The sequence below is a fragment of the Triturus cristatus genome, chromosome 12, assembly GCF_964204655.1.
Source record: "Triturus cristatus chromosome 12, aTriCri1.1, whole genome shotgun sequence".
NCBI classification, from domain to species: domain Eukaryota; kingdom Metazoa; phylum Chordata; class Amphibia; order Caudata; family Salamandridae; genus Triturus; species Triturus cristatus.
Window position 1 is genome coordinate 294,185,038 of NC_140595.1, and position 16,148 is coordinate 294,201,185.

The 16,148-nt window shown below is 48.2% G+C and overlaps 1 protein-coding gene across 3 annotated transcripts in view; it reads right to left on the reverse strand.

The window, feature by feature from the left end:
- The window catches only part of NDRG4 (NDRG family member 4), an 885,840-nt gene extending 869,696 nt beyond the window's left edge, over positions 1-16,144 (reverse strand). The window contains exon 1 of one of the 3 annotated variants that reach the window (XM_085637547.1): positions 15,895-16,144. The gene's annotated coding sequence lies outside the window, so the exon portion shown is untranslated. Of the gene's footprint in view, positions 1-15,397; positions 15,502-15,894 lie in introns of those variants that run through there. The other 2 variants (XM_085637545.1, XM_085637548.1) reach the window with 2 other exon arrangements.
- Positions 16,145-16,148: the final 4 nt, after the last annotated feature.

Genomic DNA, 16,148 nt, shown 5'->3' on the forward strand with positions numbered 1-16,148 from the left:
CCTCTGGCGCATGACATCGCAGACAATTGGGCTTTTCCACCCTCCCTATGTGATGCAGTCGAGCTCTGTCATAATATGCTCTATGTAAGGATTTGAATTGAATCAATTGAAGTCATGACTCGATAGCCACCTCCCAGGGGTGCATCAGCGCCATTTCCCAATCTAGAGCCTCTATCTCTCCCAGGTCTAATTCCCATTTCGCCCTCAACTTCTGCAAGGAATCCAGCTTATTAATGATTATGGTTCTGTATGTCCATGAGACTGCCTTTTCCCCGATCTCGACCATCAGGAGTCGACCCTCTAAAGGTGCGTATTCGGGGATGTCACTTGTGTCTATGTGTTGTGCCCGCCACGTGTGCGTGAGCTGCAAGTATTTATAGCGTTGGGTCTGATTCATGTCCTACTCAGTCTGGAGATACCAGCTCCTTACGATATAGTATGTCCTTAAGTTGTGAGATGCGTAGCAAGTCCCATTCCTGGAAACCTTGCACTTTTGCGATTTCTTTAAGTCGGTTTCCCACCCAAAGCGGGGTTTCCTTGGTCACCCGCCCGTCCCATTTCATCTGCCTTTCCGCCTTTTTCCATGCCGCTATGACTATCCACGTAGCTGTTAAGAGTTGTGCGGAGCCCCTCCCCCATAGATGTAGTGCATGTATGAGCGCCCAACAAATTGTGTGCGATCAAGTGTGTATGTGGGGTGATCCCTCTCCACATGTTTCCATTCGTTCACCATAATTAGATGAGTCGCCCAATAGTATGCCCGAAGGTCAGGTAGGGAGATACTGCCATTATATTGGTTACGTTGCAGTGTCACCAGCACTCTCCTCTGCGGTCTCCCATCCCAAAGAAACGTCCGCAGTGTATAATCAGTTTTAGTGAATACTTCATCTGGTATCAGCTGATAAGTGTTTTGCAGAACATACAGGAATTTCGGGAGCACTATCATTTTATAAAGCGCTGCCCTGCCTAGCAGCGTCAGTGGCAAGGACCTCCATCTCTCGACATCCGTGCGAAACTCCCCAAGCACCCTGTAAAGATTGCACTCCAGCGCCATTGCTGTGCTCGCTGTGACATAAATCCCTAGGTACTTTATACACTCTGGGGCTAGCTGAAGGCGGCTTGGGCAGGCATTGTAACCACCTCCCATGCCCACCGGATAGAGACACGATTTTTCCCAGTTAATTTTATATCCCGCATATGCGCCATAGGTTTCGCAACGTTCCATAATATTAGGGGGCGTCGTTTCCGGGTTTGTGACATACATCAGTATGTCGTCGGCGTATAGAGAAATGTGCTCGTCCAAGTCCTCATTCCCTCTTCCCCGGAATCCCGTTATGTCCGGGTGTGTTCGGATGGCACATGCAAGAGGCTCCAGAACCAAAGCAAAGAGCAGAGGGGACAGGGGGCATCCCTGCCGAGTGCCCATACCTATTGAGAATTCCTGTGACACCACAACGTTAACCCTGGTTCTAGCCAGGGGTCTCTCATAAAGAACCGCAATCCATCGCCTGAATACCGGGCAGAATCCAAATTCGGACATAAGAAAGGGCCAATGAACGGTGTCAAATGCCTTTTCGGCATCAAGGGACAGTATAAGGTGTGGGTCTTCCCTTGTGGTCACCACCTCTAGCCAATTGTGTAGCCTCCGAAGGTTGCGCCTCGTCGACCTCTTTGGCATAAAGCCGGACTGGTCCCGATGGATGAGACCAGTAATTACCATGGTGAGCCTGTTGGCTAGTATTCTGGCCAGTATTTTGGTCTCCATGTTAATAAGGGAGATAGGTCAGTACGAGCTACTCTTCTGTGGTGGTCTGTCCTTCTTGGGAATTACCCCAATCATGGCCGTCCGCAAATCTCTGGAGAGACTACCCGCCTCATGCGCCTCTAAGTATAATTGGAGGAGGTGGGGGTTAAATAGCATCACATTCTGCTTAAAAAATTCAGGAGGGAGCCCATTAGGGCCCGCGACCTTTCCAGTTTCCAGCTGACCGATGGCTGCTATAATTTCCTCCTTTGTAATCTTTTCGTCCAGCGTCAGCGACTCGCTAGCTGTTAACTTAGGGAACTGTATTGTCTGGAGATAGGCCTGAATTTGCCAGAGAACGTTGCGTGTAGAAGGTCTCGTAATACTCCGCAAAAGCGTTAGCTATTGCAACGGGAGTTACATGAGTCTGGCCGTCCTCTTTCTGTATCAGGGCCACCCACCTACTATCCAATTCTTTTTTGCTAAGCCATGCAAGCTGTCTACCGGTCTTGTCGCCTGTGTCGTAAAGACGTCGATGCATGGCTTGTATCGCATGTTGCGCATCTTTCTTGGCCAACGCAAAGTATTCCCGTCTGAGAAGTTGTAATCTGCGCAACAAGGAGGGGTCATTGCTTGTATTGGCTTGTGTTTCTATCTGCAATAGTCGGGATTCAATCCCTGCAATCTCTTCACCTTCATTCCGCTTTTTATGGGCTATGATGTTCTGGACCCTATCCCGCAATACAGGTTTGTATGCCTCCCATAGTGTGATGGCGGAGTCCACTGACCCCACGTTCTCACGAAAGTAACGTTCCGTGTCCACCCTGATTTCCCTAGCGACCTGAGGGTCCCTTAAATCCCATGGATTAAGCTTCCACTCCCCAGCCGGACGTTGTGTATGGGTGCTCGCTGTAAGCCACAGGGGCGAGTGGCCCGACAGGCCTATCGCCAGGTATTCTATTTTATGTATCTCTCCTTGTTCTCCCACTGGGGCTAGTAGGTAATCTAACTGTGAAAAGGCTTTGTGAGCACCTGAATAAAAGGAATAGGCTCTGGTCTGGGAATGTTGCCTTTGCCATTTGTCCGTAAGTGTTAGTGTGTCTGCAAACCGCTTGACCGGTGTCTCTTTGGGGCCTCCCGTTGGGATAGTCGTACGGTCAATTGTGGGGTCCATTACGTCATTAAAGTCTCCCCCAATAATATGCATGTCGGATCCCGCTTCCAGCAGGACCACTGCGAGCTACTCCAGCGTTTGTCTTTGTAACATGGGGGGTGCATATACACTGATGAAGGTGATGTTTCGTCTGTCCCACACACCCTTAACCGCGACATATGTACCATTGGGATCTGTCCATGTGCGTTCAAGTCTGAAGGCAGGCTTTTCCTAATTAGTATTACAACACCACTTGCCCCGGTGGAGAACCCGGCGTGGGCCAGTGGCTTATATGCCCCTCGGCCTAAGAACCCACAATGTGTGCCCTTTAAATGTGTCTCCTGCAGAAGGATGACGTCTGGCTTTAGTCGTTTGAAATATGTCACCACCAGTCCTCTTTTAACCTTGTTTCCCAACCCGTTCACATTCCAGGAGAGGACCGAGTACGTCCCTAGATTAGGTGCAGTCTTCCCGGCAATGTGCTGTGCCCGTCCTGTTGTCAGGACTGCCTCTTCCATCCCACTGCTGCTGTTTCTGTAATCTCATAATGCCTGTCTTCCTATTATTTCACCACAGAACCGTATAAGACCCCCAACCCCAAACGCCCCATCCCGCGCCCCCATGCTCCCCCATTTTCCAACCGACTGCCCCTTGGGTCAACAGGACCAACTGTGTCGTGTTCGGACTGGAGAGGTCTGTCGCCCACCCCCCCCCCAAATCTGCCTCCTCAAGCCGCCCCCTGTCCCTCCAGGCCCCTCCCGCACAGATCTGCTGGCCTTAACTAGGCTATCTGCGGGTTAAGCCCTCAAGCTGCTAATGACGAGAACTAGCTAGTAGGCAGGGAGTCCACACACAAAATTAAACTATTCAAAAAGTCCAACGTGAAATAAAATGAATGAAAACAGAAAGGGGAAACAAGGGGGGGAAACGGGGGGGTCGGGAAGAAAATGCAGGGGAGATGGACGCAGGAAAGTCAAATACAACAGGGGAAACAAAACACGTGGGGTGGCGTGCGAGTTCCTCTGTCGGTCCGCTGTCCCTGCGACTCTCCAGGACAGTTACCACCCATCACTCTTCTTTATCTGCGTGCTGGGTCCAAGTGTCCGTGTCATTCTCCGTGCCTGCCTCTTCCTGATTTTCAAAAAGATTGATGTTTTGCAACAAGGGATGCTCTTCCTCTGAGTCGATTGTTATGTCCTGATCAGTGCAGTCCGCCGAGCGCTGTGTTACAAGGACCTCCATCCGCAATGCCCCTCTAGGCCTATCCGTGCAGTGTATGCTTTCGGATTCCGAGGCTCGCGGAGAGGATCCCGTCACCCTCCCACTCCGGTATGGTGTCGCCCTAAGTTTCATGCTTGGGGCAGTCTCGGTGGTCCTCCAATGAGAAGCTGTGATCTGGGTCTGTTACTGCATGCTGATGGGGCTTTCCCCGAGAGCGCTGTTGTGCCTCCGGTTGCTCTCGGCAGAGGACGCTCCTCCAGCCAATGCCAGACCGCTTCTGGGGTGTTGAAAAACAGTGTCTTGGCTTGATAAATCTACTTGAGTTTGGCAGGGAAAAGGAGCATGTATGTGATTTGCAGCTGTCATAGCTTATCTTTCACAGAATCAAACGTTTTGCGTTGCTTCTGTACCTCTCCGGAATAGTCCGGAAACACCATGATCTTTGTATTGGCCATCCAGATTCCCCCTTGTGGCATGCCCGTCTGTGGAGAATTCTCTCCATGGAATGCCATGCAGATATTTTCCGGGATGACTTCAAGAACTTTGAAAATAAATGGGGCCCGCTAGTGACCTATCTGTCCAGGGGTCTACCCTCGGCGATTTGCCCTCCCTCATTAAGGATTATGCATCTTTTTCAATTCTAATTGCTCCGAAAAGGGTTAGCTGAAGCACTCATCACTCCCCTAAAATCTCCAGCCATGCTCTTACAGTCTCACCTTTCTGACACACCCAGATTACTTGCTTCACTTTCGTATAGCATCACCACCAGGGTAGGGGAGGGGGAGGGTTGGGTTGGGGAGGGGTTTTCTGGTTTATATTTGTTCTTCCTATTGCTTAAGGGGTTGTTTTCAGCGTTGAAAGTTCAAAACAAAAACAGCCATTGGCTCTGGTGATTGCAGGGGGCTTGTAACAGACCTAGCGCTATGTGAAACTGGCTGAATGTTTTGACTCTGGGTCCTGTACACCCTACTGTACTCCAGGTGTTGGACCTCAAAAGAGCATATTGGGCTTGGATCGATAATGAGGATCTTAGCAACCCTAATGCGGGCAGGTTGACTGAAGCTTTTTACATTCACAAGCAGTCTATTTGCTTCGAACCTTATCTCGAGTTTGTACAAAAACCAAGGGATAGATCTTTGTATCTCCAGTTCAGACTAGAGATTCTTCCAACCCGAGAGTTCACTAGTAAATGGAAGCCTCCCCACCAGACACCTGATACTTGTCTGATTTGTGTGGAGAAGGTCGAAAGCATTGCCCATATCATGTTCGAATGTCCAGCGTACAGTAATCCAAGAAGGAAATGGTTAGGCCCAGCTTGCCGCCCCCTGGGCACTACAAACTATTGTGTTGCTTTACGTATTCTACAATCTGACACAAGCTTGGTGCTAGTCTGTGCCGTGGCCAAATTTCTGGGCTGGTCCTGGATTATTAGAAGTAAACTCACTAGCCCTAGTAGTTGATTTTTGTCTATAACACTTTCATCCTCTTTTTAAGCTTTTAAACTGGTTTTAACATTTTTATAATGAATTTATATAACTAATCATTAAGCTACCAAGATTAGGAGCATTCTCACAAATATTGCGATTACCTGTAAATATTGCTCTCTTGATGAATTATCTGTTTGTTTTTATATGTTTGTATGTACATGCTTTTATGATAATTCTTTTATCGAAATAAAGCTTTTTGACTGTATTTACTTATGATGCTGAATAAAATGACTTTTGACAAAAAACAATGTGAAAACTCAATAGCTCGCATAAGTGAGACCTAATGGCTTTGCCAATGCTTATTGAGCTAGTGTCTGTTCTACATGCCGTCTACATGGCACGAATTGGGGTGTTGGACCTGCTGTGCAGATGAACTGTAAAAGAGAGTGCTGAGGTGATGTGAGGCTACCAAAACTATGGTCTAAATACAAATGACTAATTTTACCTTTTAGGTTTCGCCTGCAATACGCTAGCGCTGTGCTTGTGAAATCTCTTGTATTTAATATAACTTAAAAAGGGGCTCTTATCAGTTCCCAATGCTGAATTACTGTGTTCATCTGCTTTTGTATGGAACTTTTTTTTTTAACTTCCCCTGGCTGCATACATTTAAAATACTTCTACTAAAGCTGTTCACACTGTTTAAGCCCCATTCACTGTCAAGATAAGAGCTCTTCCCATGGAAAAGGCAACAGCTTCTGACAGTATACTGGAATGCTTGCTTTTTATTGCTAAGTTGTGTAAAGCAGAAGCTTTAGCCTTAAAACATTTGTGGTATTTCCTATTCATGCCTCTGTGCCTTTATTTGCACTTTGTAGTCATTATTGGATGGATTTCTTCAATGTAATCTATTTGGTCAGTATGATCAAATTCTAAATGTTGTAATAAACATTGCTTGTTTAAAAAAAAGCTAATATACAAGAGCTATGCTATATTTTACTACTGAACAGGCAGTGATGTGCAGTAGCACTGGGCCAAAAAGTTGTCAGAACTCCTCTAAACACATAACATAGCTATATTTGACTACTAAACAGGCAGTCACAATTGCAGTTAGCTTGCAGTTAAAAGGGACTTAATTTGAATGATGCAGCAGGTGCAGTGGCACCAGGACAAAAAGCTCTAGGGACCCCACTAAACCAAGATTCTTGCTAAAATGTCAAACTAAACAGGCAGTCACAAGTGCAGTTACCTTGCAGACAACAGGGTCATGATGTCAATGGTGCAGCAAGTGCAGTGACACCAGGACCAAACCTCTAGGCACCCTACTAAACACCTACATTTGCTATATTTTACTACTAAATGGGCAATCATGTGCAGTTATCTTTCAGGCACTAGGGTCATGATTTGAATGGTGCAGCAGGTGCAGTGGCACCGGGCCAAAACATTGTCAGAACTCCTATAAACACCTAATATTGCTATATTGTTCTACTATACAGGCAGTTGCAATTGCAGCTACATTGCAGTTGAAAGGGGCTTGATTTAAATGATGCAGCAGGTGCATTGGCACCGGGGCCAAAAGTTGTCATAACTCCAGTAAACACCGAATATTGCTATATTTTACTACTAAAGAGGCAGTCACACATGCAGTTATCTTTCAGGCACTAGGGTCATGATTTAAATGGTGCAGCTGGTGCAGTGACACTGGGCCAAAAAGTTACCAGAACTCCTCTAAACACCAAATATTGCTATATTTTACTACTAAACAGGCAGCCACAATTGCAGTTACCTTGCAACTGAAAGGGGCTTGATTTAAATAGTGCAGCAGGTGCTGTAGCACAGGGGCAAAAAGTTGTCAGAACGCCTCTAAACACCTAATATTGCTATATTTTACAACTAAACAGGCAGCCAAGAGTGCAGTTATCTAGCAAGCACTAGAGTCATGATTTCAATAGTGCAGCAGGCGCAGTAGCACCGGAACCAAAAGCTCCAGGCACGCCACTAAACACCTAATATTACTATATTTTATTATTATGATTATTTGAGCTTGGGCTGTGGCATGCATGTCCTGATATTCTTTTTGTTCATTTGGGTAGAAATTATCTACTATAAGTGCTGGCTTAGGACTGTTAAAGTTAATGAAGCACGATTTAGACAAGATCTTGAAGCATAGTCAGGCACTCATCTGATTTGAATGGAATTGGTGCTGAGGACAGTATGGCGAGGAGCGGTGAAGCAAGGTGAATAGGGACATGAGGCATATTTGTACAGTTAGGGGGATACATTTCTTGCAACATGGTATTATACGTCAGCATGGTTGATTCCTCTATAAGCAAGAGTTCATTTGTCCTTTTTAGGTAATGAATATTATATAATGGTGAAAAGGAGTTGTTGGCAAAGAAGTTATCAGTTCGTTTGTGGTGTTGACAGAGTTTCAGAATGGCTGTTGGAACGACAGCTCTAATTTTTAGGTAGGAGTTAACAAAATGTTTTTCAATTTTTTATGGCTGTTTCAGTGTAAGAAATTGCCCCTTTTTGCATGGTCCCTAACCTTTTGCCAGATACCTGATGCCAACTTGACTGAGTGTATGCTGGGACCCTGCTAACCAGACCCCAGCATCAGTAGCCTTTCCCAAAACTGTACCTTTGTTTGCACAATTGGCACCCCACTGGGCCACATGTGAGTCTCTTGTAAGAGGCTCTCCGGGTACCAAGGGCTTGGTGACCAGGGAAAGGCCTCAGAGGGCTGCAGCATGTATTGTGCCACCCTCAGAGACCCCTCACCTTAACACCAACACACTGCCATTGCAGGCTGCATGTTTTGGTGCAGTCCAAACTGAAAAGTCGACATGGCACACATCCCTATGTGCTATGCCCACCAACATTGCCTGGGACACGGGTAAGTCACCCACCACAGCAGGCCTTACAGCCCTAAGGCAGGGTACACCATACCACAGTTGAGTGCATAGCTGCATGAGCAATATGTCCCTACAGTGTATGTGCCATTCACAGACATTGTAAGTGCAGTGAAGCCATTTTGAGTACATGGGCTGGGAGGTTGTCATTACAAACTCTACAGCTCCATGATGGCTTTACTGAAAACTGGGATGTTTGCTACCAAACTTCTCAGTATGATAAACCCAGGCTGATGCCAGTGTTGTATTTGTTATAAAATGCAGCCAGAGGGTATTTCAGAGATGCCCCCTGAAAAAAGACCAACTTTTAGTGTATTGGCTGACTGGTCCCCGCCAGCCAACCAGCCACCACCAGACAGGTTTCTGACCTCATGAGGTGACAGCCTTTGTGCTTTCGGAGGTCAGAAACAAAGTCTGCTCTGGGTAGAGGTGCTTCAAACCTCCCCTTGGCAGGAACAGCCACACTTGGCGGGAAGCCTCAAAGGCTCTCACCTTGTGATATGCTGGTTTGGGCTGCTCTAACTAGTGGAGCTGCCAACTCCCCTGTCCAGGTCCCACTTTTGGCGGCAGGACGGGTGGGAAAATTATTAAGCAGAGTAGGAGTATCCACCTCAGCCTGGCACACGCCTAGGGTCGCGAGGAGCAGGGGTAAAACCCTCTCTTGGAGATTCTCCATCTTGAGTTGGAGAATTAGGCCAAATAGGAACCAGGAGGTGCCCCTCTCCCCAAAGGGAGGGGTCACCCAAAGGGTGAAGTCACCCTTGGGGACAGTAGCCATTGGCTACTGCCCCCCCCCAACCTCAGTAATGCCCTTAAATTTAGTATTTAAGGGCACCCCAGAACCTTGTTCCTCAAATTTGTTGGATCAAAGAAGAAGACAGACCAGGACTGCTGCTGGACCAGGAACTGAACCGCAGCAGACTGAACCCGGCAAGAACCCCGCCACTTGCACCCGGTTCGACCAATGAACCTGCTGTCCTCCCGGAAACCCTGCCAGGCCTCCAAGAAAGCCCAGAGACCCCGCAACCTTTGCCAAAGTACTCTAGTCCCAGGCATCCACCAGTACATGAATTACTAGAACCACCACAGGGAGGACCGACACTTGTGTCAACGCGACTCCCTGCTACAAGAGAACTCCAAGAACTGCCGCAGTTGAGGAACGACACTCCTGTTGATGTGACCCACTGCTACCCAAGACCTTCAAAAGCCGCAGTGGTGGTGGACTGGCACTTGTGCCTACGCGACTCTGACCTGCTGGAGGAAAGCACCCCAGCCAGACTGTCTCTAAAACCATGAGGGATCCTCCTGGCTGCACAACTGCAGCTGTTCACAGCCCCCATGCCCGCAAAACCGTAGCTGTTCACAGCCCCCATGCCCGAGAGCCCATGTCCTCATGCAAGTGGCCCTGTTGGCCTCCTCCTGCACCAACTGTCCGACCGCGGCCGCCCCAGGAAAGTCAGACGATTGCAGAAACCCATCTGATCTAGAGCAACCGACCGCCAGCCACTGCAAGGCTACTTGTGTTGCCTGCCTGCTGAAATCTATCCCACTCATTGTCCTCCGCCGACCGCAAGGGTAAATATCATTGCTGGTAATGACTGCCTCGGACCTGATACTGAATTACGCACATTTCAAGTGGTCACAGCCCCTACAACCAATACTGGGCTCAGTGGTGACCTGTATACAAAGTATCTTCTACTAGACTAAAACATGGTTCATGTACGTGAAAAGTATTGGTTGATACTATACAAACCTAATGCCAAGAATATTGCATTATTGGAAAGATCCCAGGAAGTTCTGGCAAATAGTGAAACATGGCTCTGCTGAGCCTGCTCTGGCTATAGAGGCAAATATTGCGCCCGAAGCGTGGGAGGAACATTTTTCATCCCTCTATTGCATAGCTGGGCTGGATCACCTGGGAACCGAGGCTGGAGAGATAGTGTCCCTAACCACTGGTAATTCCTCCATGATGGAAGATTTTAACTTGGAGGATTTGGAAATGGCGATTGTTCGCCTTTCCTTGGGAAAAGCGCCAGGACTTGACAAGCTCCCAGGCGACCTCTTAAAACATGAGGTTAGAATTTGGGCCCCCTACTTCCTCGTACTTTTTAATGCTATTGTCCACGGTATGGCGGTTCCCTCTACTTGGCTGGGGGCAGAGATTGTCCCTATATTTAAAAGGGGTTCACCTCTGCTTCCAGCCAATTATAGACCGATCAGTCTGATAGACGTCCCCCAGAAGCTTTTCGCGAGGCTTCTGTTGGATCGGCTTTCGGACTGGATCGAAGATAGGGAAATCTTGAGCCCCCTCCAGGCTGGGTTTCGACAAAAGGTCTCTACCATAGACCAGGTCTTCAGGCTGTCCCTCATATATTGGAAAACAATACAGTTGGAGGGTGGCAGCCTCTATACTGTATTTGTGGACCTGAGGGCGGCCTTTGACCTGGTTCCACGTGGTAAGCTGTGGGAAGTGCTGGCTAGAGTGGGGGTACCAAGTGATCTATTGTCGATGATTATTCGACTTCACACCAACACCTATGCTCAAGTGAGGTGTGGTACGCAGGGCGCCCTATCCAACAAGTTTCCCGTTGGCAGAGGGGTAAGACAGGGGTGCGTACTTGCACCGACCCTGTTCTGCCTCTTTGTCAATGGGGTCATTGACCACCTCAACGGGGTCCCTAATTCTGACGTCCCAAAGCTGGCAGGAAGGAGGGTTCCGGCAATTATGTTTGCGGATGATACCCTCCTCCTCTCCAAGTCGCCGATGGGAATCCAGCGTGTTCTGGATGGCTTTGTGGACTTCTGTAGAGAGCACGGACTGGAGATTAATACTACGAAGACCAAATTTATGGCCTTCAATCCCCCGCCTAGGTTCCACTGCATTCCCCGTATAGGGAACAAGACACTAGAACGGGTTAACACCTTTGAATATCTTGGTGTAACCCTCAATGAGAAAATGGGGTGGGGTCCGCATCAGGAGAAAGCAAAGCTAAAACTAGTACAACATGTGGGTGGGATATTAAGGCTGTTGGGGAAGAATAGGTCAACTCTTAAACCTATAGGCCCTCCGCTCCACATTTATAGGGCGCAAGCCAGAGGAGCCGTTATTTATGGCAGTGAACTATGGGGCCACAAAGTCTCGTCTTGCTTGGCAAAGGAGGAGAACAGGTTTCTCGGGTGCTTAGTAGCCCTCCCTCCAAGCACACCTTTAGTGCCACTAAGACTTGACCTAGGTATTAGACCCCTGGAAGAAGATCTGGCGCTCCGCCCTCTGATCTACTGGCGCAGACTGTGGGCGGTGCCCGAATTGATCCATTATAGGCAGGGCTTGCAGGAAGTCCTTAGCCTTCCGAATTCGGGGAATATTGGTTGGCTCAAATTTGTAAGGAGTAGTCTGGTGGGTCTAGGCCTTGACACCCTATGGAATGATCCTCTAGATGCTTGCCCCAGGCTTCCAAAAAAGGCCCTCACTAAAATGTACTATGACTCCAAGGCTCCCACATTCCACCCCTGCACAACCCCTAGGACCCTCACGGAGCAATTTATTTGTATTAAAAATGTTTATAGCCTGGAACCAGCCCTGGACAATATACACCCAGTACTAATAAGGAAGCTGTATCTGCAATGGAGGCATGGGTCCCTGCCAATCCGTGCACTCACTAGTCATTGGACTGAGTCCGCACCTAGCACTTGCCCGGCATGCAGAGTAAGTGATGAAACTGAACTGCATATAATATTCTTTTGTCCGGGCTATAGTGAGGCGCGGAGAAAATGGATCATCCCCATTTGCAGGAACTTGGGTTTTACTAGGTGTCATGAAGCCTTTAGAATCCTCAAGAGTGAAATGGCTGCCCATATTGTGTTTGCTGTGGCCAAATTTCTGGGGGCTTTCTGGCATACAAGGAGACGGTACCTGAAACGCTCACCTGATTCAATTTGTACTGGTTTAAACTGTATATGACTGTTGTAACGAGCGGCCATATAGATGTCCTGGTCTTTTAAATGTTTTAAATATTTTAAACCACTTTTTAATTAATTTTATGCATGTTTTTAAATATTTTTATAATAATATAATTCTATGCATCTTTTATGGAGATATTCTCCGAAATAAAGTTTGACTTGACTTGACTTGAAAGTCTATTTGTCTGTAAATTAGTTCGCTTGGTTCCTAAAATAAAAGTAACTAAAATAATACTTTTGCAACCATTGGCCTGGAGCTAAGTCATTGAGTGTGTGTTCCTGCCTTGTATGAGTATGTACACCAAATGTATTCACACTACCCTCTGATAAGCCTTACTGCTCAGCCCAGCTACCACTAAACTGAGAGTAAGGTATTATCTACCTTAACCTCTGCCATACCTTTGGGGACTCACTGGACTGTAACAGCCCAGACTGTAAATAGAAGGGGTGTGGGGACCAGACTGCCTTCAGTAGGGCCTTTATGGGTTGCATGTCGACAGAAGCCTTAGGGGTGTGACTCGAGGACGTTGGCAAAATTGGGCAGTTTTAAGGTAACGTTTGGGCCTGGGTGAAAGGAAAGTAGTTCAAAGTATATTTCATGAGAGTGCAAGGGTTGTTCGATTGCTGAAGTTTGTCATAGTTTGGGAGAGGTTGAAGGGTAGGAGGGGATAGGATTTTGAAATGTACTAGTGAGGTGAGTATTTTGATGTTTGTAATGTTTCTTTGAAGCTCTCTTTAGACCTTAGAAAGAAAGCGCCCTTTTGCTCTCTACTCTTAAACTGGTTATTCTGCTCAATCTAACCCGATAGGGATCCAGAGGGAGAGGGGCTTGAGACTTTTACGCCTGGGGACTTCGGGCAGGTGGCCCTTTCCTAAACAGAAGGCACCGTGATTGGTTCGTTTTGTTCCTGGGATGGGGCTTAGGGGACAGGAGGTCACTGTGCCCTCCTTGTCTGGTGGCTGTTGTCTGGGGAGTGCACTCTTTTTGATGGCCACCCCTTCCTCCCAAAGTTTGACTGGGTTTGGGCAGGTTTTAGCTGATTTAGTTCTGCTACCTTTTTCCTAATCTCTTTTTCCCTTGGACTTTTCTTATCTGGTGCTTTCCGTATTTTACCATTGTTTTGTGTATTTTCAGGTCACGTTGTTGGGTTTATAAATTCCTAAACTGTCAGGTGGGAGGCTAGTTTCTTGCTACCTGGGCACATTGCAGAGATGAAGGTGCTGACACAAAGATAGAAGGCTAAAAGGAGTTAGAGGATGGGACACTTTGAAGACAACAGCGGGGCTGGGTGAAGGCCCCGTGGTTAAAACAATGGGTGATGGGAGTGGATGCTGGGGTTGTTTGATTGCTGAAGTTTGTCATAGTTGGGGGAGATTTAAGGGCAGGGTAGGTTTTTGAAATATATTAGTGAGGAGGGGTTTTATGATGATTGTAAAGTTTATTTGAAACTAGTTATAGACCGGCACTAATAAAGTGGCCTTTTGGTCTCTACTCTTTTTCTGGTTATTATGTACCTTCCCTAAATAAACAGGTGCCGGTGAACATCTATAGATGCAGAGACAACTAGCACTTTTTTTTATTAAAGAAATGTAAGTCTAAGAGAAACAGTACTAACGCATAGGCCCAGCCACCATCCCAGAGACAGTCATGAGTCAGCCCAAATAGAAAGCCTAGCCCTGCAATAGCCATCTCACCTGCTAACATACAACCACAGTCTTAAAGACAGCTATTGCCATCACATAAGTACAACCAGAGCCCCAGAGACGGCCAATGGTAAGACTAGGTATAACTTCGAGCCGGGAGACAGTCCATTTTCCTGTCAACATCCAGCTACAGTCTTAGAGATAGCCAGTGTCAAGACAACTGCAGATCGAGAGACACTTATCCCATAATGTTACAACTACAGACCCCGTGAAGGACTGTACTGTACCAAAGCAGACAACCAATTACAGACTCAGTGGCAGCTAGTGCTTCTGCCAGGAAACAACCACAAACAGGCAGACTGCTATTCTTACGGTTACCTGAAGACTCTCTGACATCAGGGGTACTGTTTTCCAGACCTGGGCCTTAGTTAAACAAACCTAGGCGTCTGTATCACTAGCACTAAAGCATTACATGAAAAGGTTTGTTAAATGGAAAAAAGAGCTGAGTGTAGTGTAGTGTCCCCGGTAAAATGGAGATATCTGGTAACCATTGTCGTAGTAGTCCCCAGTACTGGTAGAGGTACAGGCCAAGAGACAGACAGGAACCCCGCGGACATCTAACTGCACATTCAGAGACAGGGAGTGCGCGGATAGATAAAGAGACGTTCAATGCCTTGAATCAACACAAAGGCAACAGACACTTGGCGGTAAACAGAAACACAGTGGCAGACACTGTGCCAGCCCCAGTCGAAAAATACAGCTACAGCCCAGAGACGGCCTCGCCACGGACCGAACCAATGTCATCTCACTGAAGAAGGGGATAACGTCCTTCCAGACAAAACTATCGGGTGAAGTAAGCGAGTGCGCCTGTTTAACCTCACCTCACGAATCGTTGCACAATTGAGAGGTGCCCGCGAGCAGGGTTGGCACAGCGGCCAAGCCCAGTGAACCCTGCAGTAAACAAGGGCTGCGGGTACCACGGAAAGAGGAGTGGGAGGGGGGGGGGCCGACTCGGAGCTCCGAGAAAAACACGGGCCATAAGAGTGCGCTGGGATCCAGCACTGGGAAAAAACTGTGGCGAAATGAGGCAGCGCAGAACACCGCCTTAAACACTATGGAGCCGGCCAGCACCGTTCCCAGGGATCCCGAGCCACTGGCAGTCCCTCCCCGCTGCATGATGCTGTCATCGCGCTAAAAGAGGCCATGAGGAGAGGAATGAGGAGATGGAAGAGGGGGCGGGAGATCCGAGATCCGCCTCGCAGCGCACAGACGTCCATGCGAACACAAGAGCTGATATTGCTCGGTGCAACAAAAATGGACAAACATCATTATACTGTACCGTCGCCTACGCAGCCAGGGACCGAACAAAGGGTCTGACGCCCTCAGCAAAGTCTGCTCCGCTCAGACACACGTGCCCAGTTGAGGAAGGAACTGGAACTACCCCCCTCCCACACAACCCCACCAACCAGACTCATTCTATGTTCACAGGTCCATTGAATGTATGAACGGGCGCTTGGAAACCAGGGGGTCTGGCGCTGTTGTAGTTCTATGTAAAAGCGTGCAGTAATGCGGACTAACAGATTCCGGAGAGAGGCGCGCAGCCAGACACCTGTCCAGCTGCGGGACAATGGCATGCATCAAGCAGGTTGTTACCCTATGTCTGCGAGGCCACTGCCAACACTGGGCAAACACCTGGCTACCCGGGGGTTGGCGCTATGTAAAGGCATGCGATACAACAATGGCACAGCATGCAGCATGCTGTGACAGACCCACACCCTCTTATCCTCCTCCGCCTCCGCCCCTTCCTGGCAACAGGAGTTGGGGGCTGGCACTCACCCGCTCTGCTGGGCTAGAGATGGGAGTAGAGGGCTATGTCGCCCCTGAGCTGTCAGTCACGCGGCTCGCTCTGCACACCTTTTTCTTCCCACAGAAGGCAAGTTGTGTGTATGTTTGTAATGTTCCTTCCTCTTCTCCTCTCCTCCCTGATGGCAGGTCCCAGCCCAGCCCCTGCGAGCAGTTGAGCAGCCTAGCCCCCTCCTCCGTCCTCTCTGCCTCCCTCCCTCACTCCCTGCCTCCTCCCCCCCGTGCAG